The following is a 7,500-nucleotide window of genomic DNA, read 5'->3' on the forward strand; positions in this document are numbered from 1 at the left end:
TAGCGTGCCACTGGGCCGGCCTAGTGGCTTTCATCGCATTCGTTAAGTAGAATTTTTAACCCTCACGAACCTTAATTTTGGTGAAAACTAAGAAGTCAGCAATTAGGAACTGTCCTTCCATGAGCAGTCTGTCGCTTGGCCAATTTCTAAACACTTGGCCACTTTTAGAAACATGGGATTTCATAGGTTTATCTCTTCCTTCGCTTTATTTGATTTCATCTCACTTTAGTTTTTGGGTGTAGGGAAGATCGGCCCTCACAGAGCTGACGCCTGTTGCCAATCTTCCTCTTCTTTCTGCTTGAGGGAGAGCGGGGCCCGAGGTAACACCTGCGCCCCACTTCCTTGATCTTGCGGACGGGATGCCACCACAGCCCGGTGTGAGGAGCGGTGGAGGTCCACGCCCGGGATCTGAACCCGAGGACCCCAGGCTGCCGAAGCTGAGTGCAGGAGCTTAACCACTATGCCGCCGTGCCGCCGTCCCCTGTCAAAGCTTTAATAAAGCACGAGACGTGTTCCTCGATAGACCCAAACGTCTTTTCGTTTCCGTATCCTCACAAACCCAAAGTAGATAAACTTCTATTTAGCCACTCACGTCTCAGGTTCTATCTTACTCGGAAATGATCTACATCGTCAAGGAAATTGTTTTTGTCTTAAGTTTGGCACCCGAGCTAACGACTGTTGCCAATCTTCCGTTTTTGTTTTTTCCCCCCCCCCGATTTTTCTCCCCAAATCCCCCCCATGACATAGTTGTCTATCTTAGTTGAGGGCCGTTCTAGTGGTGGCATGTGGGACGCCGCCTCCACACGGCCCGACGAGCGGTGCCGTGTCCGTGCCCGGGATCTGAACGGGCAAAACCCTGGGCCGCCGAAGGGGAGCGTGGGAACTTAACCACTCGGCCACGGGGCTGCCCCCGTCCGTGGACTTTTTTATCACCTGATTTCACCTCGCAAAACTTCAAAGCTTCAAGTTATCAGAGAGGTTTGGGAAGTTGTTTCTATTTATTTAATTAATTTATTTTTCGAGGAAGACGAGCCCCGAGCTGACACCTGCTGCCAATTCTCCTCTTTTTGCCCCGGGAGAGTGGTCCCGAGCTAACATCCGTGCCCATCCTCCTCCCGTTGATAGGCGGGACGCCGACCACAGCATGGCTCACCAAGCGGCGCCACGTCCGCACCCTGGATCCGAACCGGCGAACCCCTGGCCGACAAAACGGAACGTGCGAACTTAACTGCTGTACCGCCGGGCTGGCCCTTCGGGAAGTTCTTTTCAGGACACGGGCCATAAACTAGAATCACCGCTACAGGTTTATCGGAGCGACATCAGCGTTCGTGGTGGATTGAGTCGTCCCCTCTGTCTCTCCCCTCCAGGGGACAACCAAAGGGACGTCTATCGACCCACCCACCAAGGATTCCCCCCCCCCCGCATGGCACAGCAGGATGCCTGAGAGATCCACGCAGCCCTACAGCGGCAAGTCACATTCGCACGGTCAAAATTCAATGGCAGAGGGGGCTGGCCCCGTGGCCGAGTGGTTAAGTTCGCGCGCTCCGCTGCAGGCGGCCCAGTGTTTCGTGGGTTCGAATCCTGGGCGCGGACATGGCACTGTTCATCAGACCACGCTGAGGCAGCGTCCCACATGCCACAACTAGAAGAACCCACAACGAAGAATACACAACTATGTACCGGGGGGCTTTGGGGAGAAAAAGGAAAAAATAAAATCTTTAAAAAAAAAATTCAATGGCAGAGACAAAACGTTAAGGTCAGCGAGAGGGAAGAGAATAACCGGCCCAGGAGCAACGGTGTGAAGAACATGGAGAAGACGGGTCCTAGACGCCGGGGTCCCCGGAGCAGCGATTTCATCAGAGGCCCGCGAACGTCCACGATCTCCACACCACGTTTATGGCCGACTGCGTGTGTGGGTCCTTTGGAATCGACCAGGCTACCGTCTGGGCCACTTTGGGACATCGTGTCTAGCTGCCCCGAGCGGTGGAGCTGTCGTTCGAGTGTAAGATGGGGCCCGTCCGGGGAGAGCATGGGGACGGGGAAAGGGAGGCCGCGGGAAGTCACAGAGTCTGAGGTGTTCGGGGGAGACCGACTCTTCTAAAGTGGAGGCGGTAGAAGGAGAGCAGCAGGATTTTTGGATTTTTGTTCTCTCTGTTAGGTATCTGGGTCCGGAGGAGAGTGGGGCGGGGGGGGGGGATGGTTGTGATGGTGGTGGTGGTGGTGGGTGTGAGGCTGAGGCAGGGCTGGTGTTTCCTTTCCGGGTCAGGTGAAAGAGCTCCTCCAGTGGAGGTTTTTGGACAAGGGGTCTGGTCTGGCAGGATGGGAGGTTGCGGGTCGAGCCACAGGGGAATCTGTCGTAGCTCAGACTCGGGCCTTTGAAGAAATAGACAGAGAGAGGAGTTTTGCTCTGTCTGTCACCGCAGCCGGCACCTCAGGAGCAACAACAGAAGGCTTCCCGAATGAGTGAAGGGGCAGGAGCCAGCGTGCCCCGTGCCTCTCTCAGCCCTGCGCCGGCAGGGAAGGAAGCAGGCAGGCAGGCAGGCAGGCAGGCAGGCAGGCAGGCAGGCCTCAGGGCTACTCCCGTCCTACTGCCCGGTGGTCCCTGTCCCGGCCCCGCCCCCACTCTCCCCCCTGACCCTCACCGCTCCCCAGCCCTCTTCTCAGCCAGAGAGGCGATGGGGGGGGGCGGGGCGGTCCCAGAACAAGTTTCCTCTCATCCACCATCATCTTGCCACCCTGACGACTTGGCCCGAGATCCTGCCTAGGCTGTAGCCGTGTGTGGTTTTCCTGTGGACAAGGGGGCCGGTTCACCATTTCGGAGGAAACCCCTAGCCTTCCACTGCCGAGTCGAGTCGGTGGGACTCGCCAGCCTGGGAGGGGGGGGGGGGGAGGGGAGGTCAGGCCCATTCATTCCGACGGGCCTGGTGTCAGGGCTTCATTCAAGTGCAGGAAGCTCTCTCCCATGGCCTCGGGCTCTTTTCCATTGAACGGCTTTCTTCAATTCCCCCACCCTTAGGCCGCAGTCCGCCAAGGGCCGGGAGGCAGGGAGGGAAGATGTTGGGGCAGGGTGGCTGTCTGAGAAACTCGCCTCGTCTGGGGCAGAAAGAGTGCCCCCCTCCTTTCTCTAACCCTACTAGACTGCTTGAGGATCACGGACGGTTTGGCTCATCGATGAGCCCTGCGTTATGGGCCCGGCAAGCAAACTCCTAACTGGCAACCCGCTGCTCTAGGCGTGTGTGGGTTTTTTGATCATTCACCTTCAAGTTCGCACGACATTGGTCCGTGTCCCCCGCCCCAGCTTCCCATGGGAAATCCTCCGTCTCTTTCCACAGACTCACTGGCGACTTCACACAGCGCCTGCCTCCTCCTCCTCCTCCTCCTCCTCCCCCCCCCTCCTCCTCCGAAGGAAGGGGCTGACCCCATGGCCGAGCGGTTGAGTTTGCACGCTCCGCTTCAGCGGCCCGGGGCTTCAAAGGTTCGGATCCTGGGCTCGGACACGGTACCGCTCATCAAGCCACGCTGAGGTGGCGTCCCACACGGCAGAACCAGAGGGACCCTCAAAGAGAATATACAACTAGGTACTGGGGTGCTCTGGGGAGAAGAAGAAGAAGGAGGAGGAATAAAAAGAAAAGATAAGATTGGCAATGAGCTCGGGTGCCGGTCTTTAAAAAAAAAAAAAAAAAGAGGAAGAAAGATGGACAAACAGGAACGAATCCCACTGACGGCACCTCCAAATGGTGGGGGGTAGGGGGGTGGGGGGGGTGGGGAGTGGCATCATCGGGCCAATGGTGACTCTAAGTCGTGATCCCGCGGTTGTGTTATTTGATATTTTATCGAATCGATTTATTATTTTATTTTTGAGGAAGATGAGCCCTGAGCGAACATCTGCCGCCAATCCTCCTCTGTCGGCCGAGGAAGACTGGCCCTGAGCTGACATCCGTGCCCATCCCCCTCTACTTTCCAGGTGGGACGCCTGCCACAGCGTGTCTCGCCAAGCGGTGCCGGGTCCTGCGCCCGGGATCCGGACCGGCGAACCCGGGGCCGGCGGAGCGGAACGTGCGAACTTCACCGCCGCGCCACCGGGCCGGCCCCCGGAGTTGTTTTAAAAATCCAGTAAGGGGCTGGCCCCGTGGCCGAGTGGTTAAGTTCGCGCGCTCCGCTGCAGGCGGCCCAGTGTTTCGTCGGTTCGGATCCCGGGCGCGGACACGGCACTGCTCATCAAACCACGCTGAGGCGGCGTCCCACATACCACCGCTAGAAGGACCCACAACGAAGAACACACAACTATGTACCGGGGGGGCTTTGGGGAGAAAAAGGAAAGACAAAAAATAAAATCTTCAAAACTCCAATAAAACTTTGAGTGAAGACGACGAGGAGGATGCGAAACGTATCTCACGCCTCCGAGCCGAGCCGTCCGTTTAGGAAGGGGGACGAGGACCCTTTGTAAGCGATGTCCCTTTTTAAGCACCATTCTAAACCACAGAACAGAACTCCCTCTCCTCGACCCGGAGCGACCCGGAGCGAGGAGGTTCCTGGGTGTGTCAGAGAGGGCCACGTCCTCTGCAGCACGAACGAACCGCCAGGGTTCGGCCACGGGAAAGAATTTCTTCCTCTCCAGGCGGACTAAAAGTCGCCGACGGCAGCGGGCGTAGGTGCTATCCTTCCCGTCCAGGAAAGGCAGGGAGAACTTCAGCCGTGAAGAGAAGGAGGTCTTCCTCACTCCCCGTTTCGGGAGGGCCCCTTTGGCAGGGGAGTTTTGTCTCCTGATTTCAAGTCAGGAAGAAAAGGGAGAGAGAGAGAGAGTGTCCTTCTCGTGCCAGGTCGGTCTGAGGGGGACCTCCTCTGGTTTCCTCCCTTCCCAGGGAAGGCCGTTCGCTCCTTCTTCTAGAAAAAGCTCCCAAAGCACCACCGCCCAGGATGGTTGACCTACGCCCATCGTCCCTCCTTTCCCAATCATTTCTACCGCGACAGAGGGACAGAGGCCCCGGCCCCATCCCCATCCCCACCCCCACCCCATCGCCTGCCTCCTTGATGGCCAAAGGAGCTGCCTCTGAGAATGGAACGGGGCTTGGAAACCTTCTAGAGGGGTGACTCTCACCTGCCTGCCTGCTGGGAAAAGCACCCACGCTGTCCATCGGACTGCCCTTTTGGGCAAACGTAGGCGTGCCACATAGCGATCGACAGCTATGGCGGGGGGGCGGGGGCGGGGTGGCGTGGTGGTGCCCAGGATCCACGACACGTGACGGCTGCGGAGCACGACAGCCCTAAGACCTTGAGGGAGACGGGGTGGCGCGTGAATCCTTTCGGAACGAGAACGACAGGAAACGCTGACGGGGACGTGTTCTCGTCTCGAGAACACACCAACGCCTCGCACGGTGTCTGACCCGGGGTGCCTCTGACTTTTGTCATCAGAGACGATCCTGTCGACCGCCCCTCACGCTTTGGGGAAAAGGGGAGAGGGGACTCGGTAGCACGGGAGAAGCCATCCATCCGCCCTTCCTTTCCGTCTTCACGGCTCCTTCTCGTGGAAAACGAGGAAGCCGTCCGGAGGAACGGAACACTGACCCGGGCCAAAGCGTGGCCCAGCCTGAGCCTCCAAAACCTTCTGCTAAGTGAGAGGTGCCAGACATCCAAGGCGACCTACGTTGCGATTCCACACAGAGGAGAGAGCTAGAACGGTCCAACCCTAGAGGGCGACAGCAGATGGCGGCGGCGGCGGCGGCGGCGGCGGCGGCGGCGGCGGCGGTGGTGGTGGTGGTGGTCGTGGTGAGGCAGATCCGGGAGTGGGGCCGTTTTTTCTTTCGGAGGGAGGGGATGGAAACGGAAACCTTCTGGAAATAGATAGCCGTGACGGATGCGCCACCTTGGGGAGAGAGACCCCCGAAGGCCACTGGCTTGTGCCCCGTGGAAAGGATGGATTCGGTGGGATGGGAATTCTACCTCCGTGTAGAGCGTGTGGTAAACCACGAGGTGGGTGGGTGGGTGGATGGCCTCCCTGCCTCGCCTCCACCTAGACGTCCACACACAGAGACCGACGAGGGAGGGAGGGAGGGAGGGAGGGAGGGAGAGAGACAAGATGGACAGAGGCCGAGGCCGAGGCCGAGGCCGAGGCAGTGAGCGAGTAAGTGATCGACCCTGGCCATAGGGATTCCTCAGAGGGCGTCTCTTGGCTCCCCAAACGAAGAATGTGTGTGGAGATCGAGAAAGATCACCGACCTAGGAGAACCAGCAAGACTTCCTCACCCTCCAGAGAGCCGCTGGGCCCCTGCCGTCCCTGCCACCGCCACCCCTACCCCTCGCCTTTGGCAGCGACGCCAACGAAAGGCAGGCAGACGAGTGGGAGAGTCGTGTGGTGGTGTCCCCCAAGGAAGGTGGGTCCATGCCGACGAGCGGTCGTCGGCGTGTGGAAAAGCCAGAGGCGGGCTGACTAGAAGGAGGGCGTCCTGGGGGAAGGGGCCAGGGTGTGAGGGAGAGAGGCCTGTTTCTCTTCCCCTGTTGGTCCCAAGTCAGGGGCCCAAAGGAGGAAAGCTGTCCGTTCCTTTCCGACTCGGACGGTTCGGGCGGGACCGACCGATCCCCGTGGCGGCGCGGTCGGGGCTTTCTGGACCAGAACCCCTCTCTCCGTCGCCTTTCGACCACACACACGCTTTAGAGGCCAAGAGAAAATGGATCGGGTCTCTCTGTCTCTCTCCCTAGAAAACAAGGGCCGGGGGCCGAGCCCGTGGACGAGCGGTCAAGTACGCGCCCCCACCCCGACCCCCGGCTTCGACGGCCCAGGTTTTCACCGGTTCGGATCCTGGGCGCAGCCCCAGACCCAGCATCGCCCTTCAAGCCCACATAGCAGAAACCCGAAAGACCTACCACTGGAACCTACAACTATGGATGGACGGGACGGGACGGGACGGGGCGGGGCGGGGCGGGGCGGGGCGGGGGTGGGGGGGGGCGGCTTTGGGGAGAAGGAAGAAAGAAAAAATAAAAGAAACACAAGGACGGTCATCGCGATAGTTCTTTCCACTTCCATCCATATGTTAACAGGACCCAAGTTTCCCGACCTCCATTTGGATGCATGTTAACTAAATGGAGAAGCTATTCAAAGGACTCCTCTAAAGAAGTCCACGTTCTTCTTTCTAAATGATAATGAAAATCATTGTCACCACCGCTCTTCCGACCCTCCATGTCCAGACGGCCTCCCGCCCCTCCCCCATCCCCAACTCCCGCCCCGCCCCGCCCCGCGCCGACCCCCGCCCCCGGCATTCGCCCCGCCCACCTTTCCCTCTCCACTCCTACCCCCCCGCCCCCCGCCGCCCGGGACACCACCCCCCGCACCCCACCCCCCCCCCATCCCGGCCGGGCCACCTGGTCGACCTCCTCGAACACTATATAAGAGGATGCCGGGCAGCCGGTGGCGCCCGACAAGCGGCCTCCTCACCGGCCGGACGGATCAGCCTCGCGGGGGCGGGCGATGGGGAGGCGTTCGTCCAGGTCAGGTCAGGTCAGGTC

Source organism: Equus caballus, unplaced genomic scaffold, assembly GCF_041296265.1.
Source record: "Equus caballus isolate H_3958 breed thoroughbred unplaced genomic scaffold, TB-T2T unassigned-0001334, whole genome shotgun sequence".
Classification (NCBI taxonomy): Eukaryota; Metazoa; Chordata; class Mammalia; order Perissodactyla; family Equidae; genus Equus; species Equus caballus.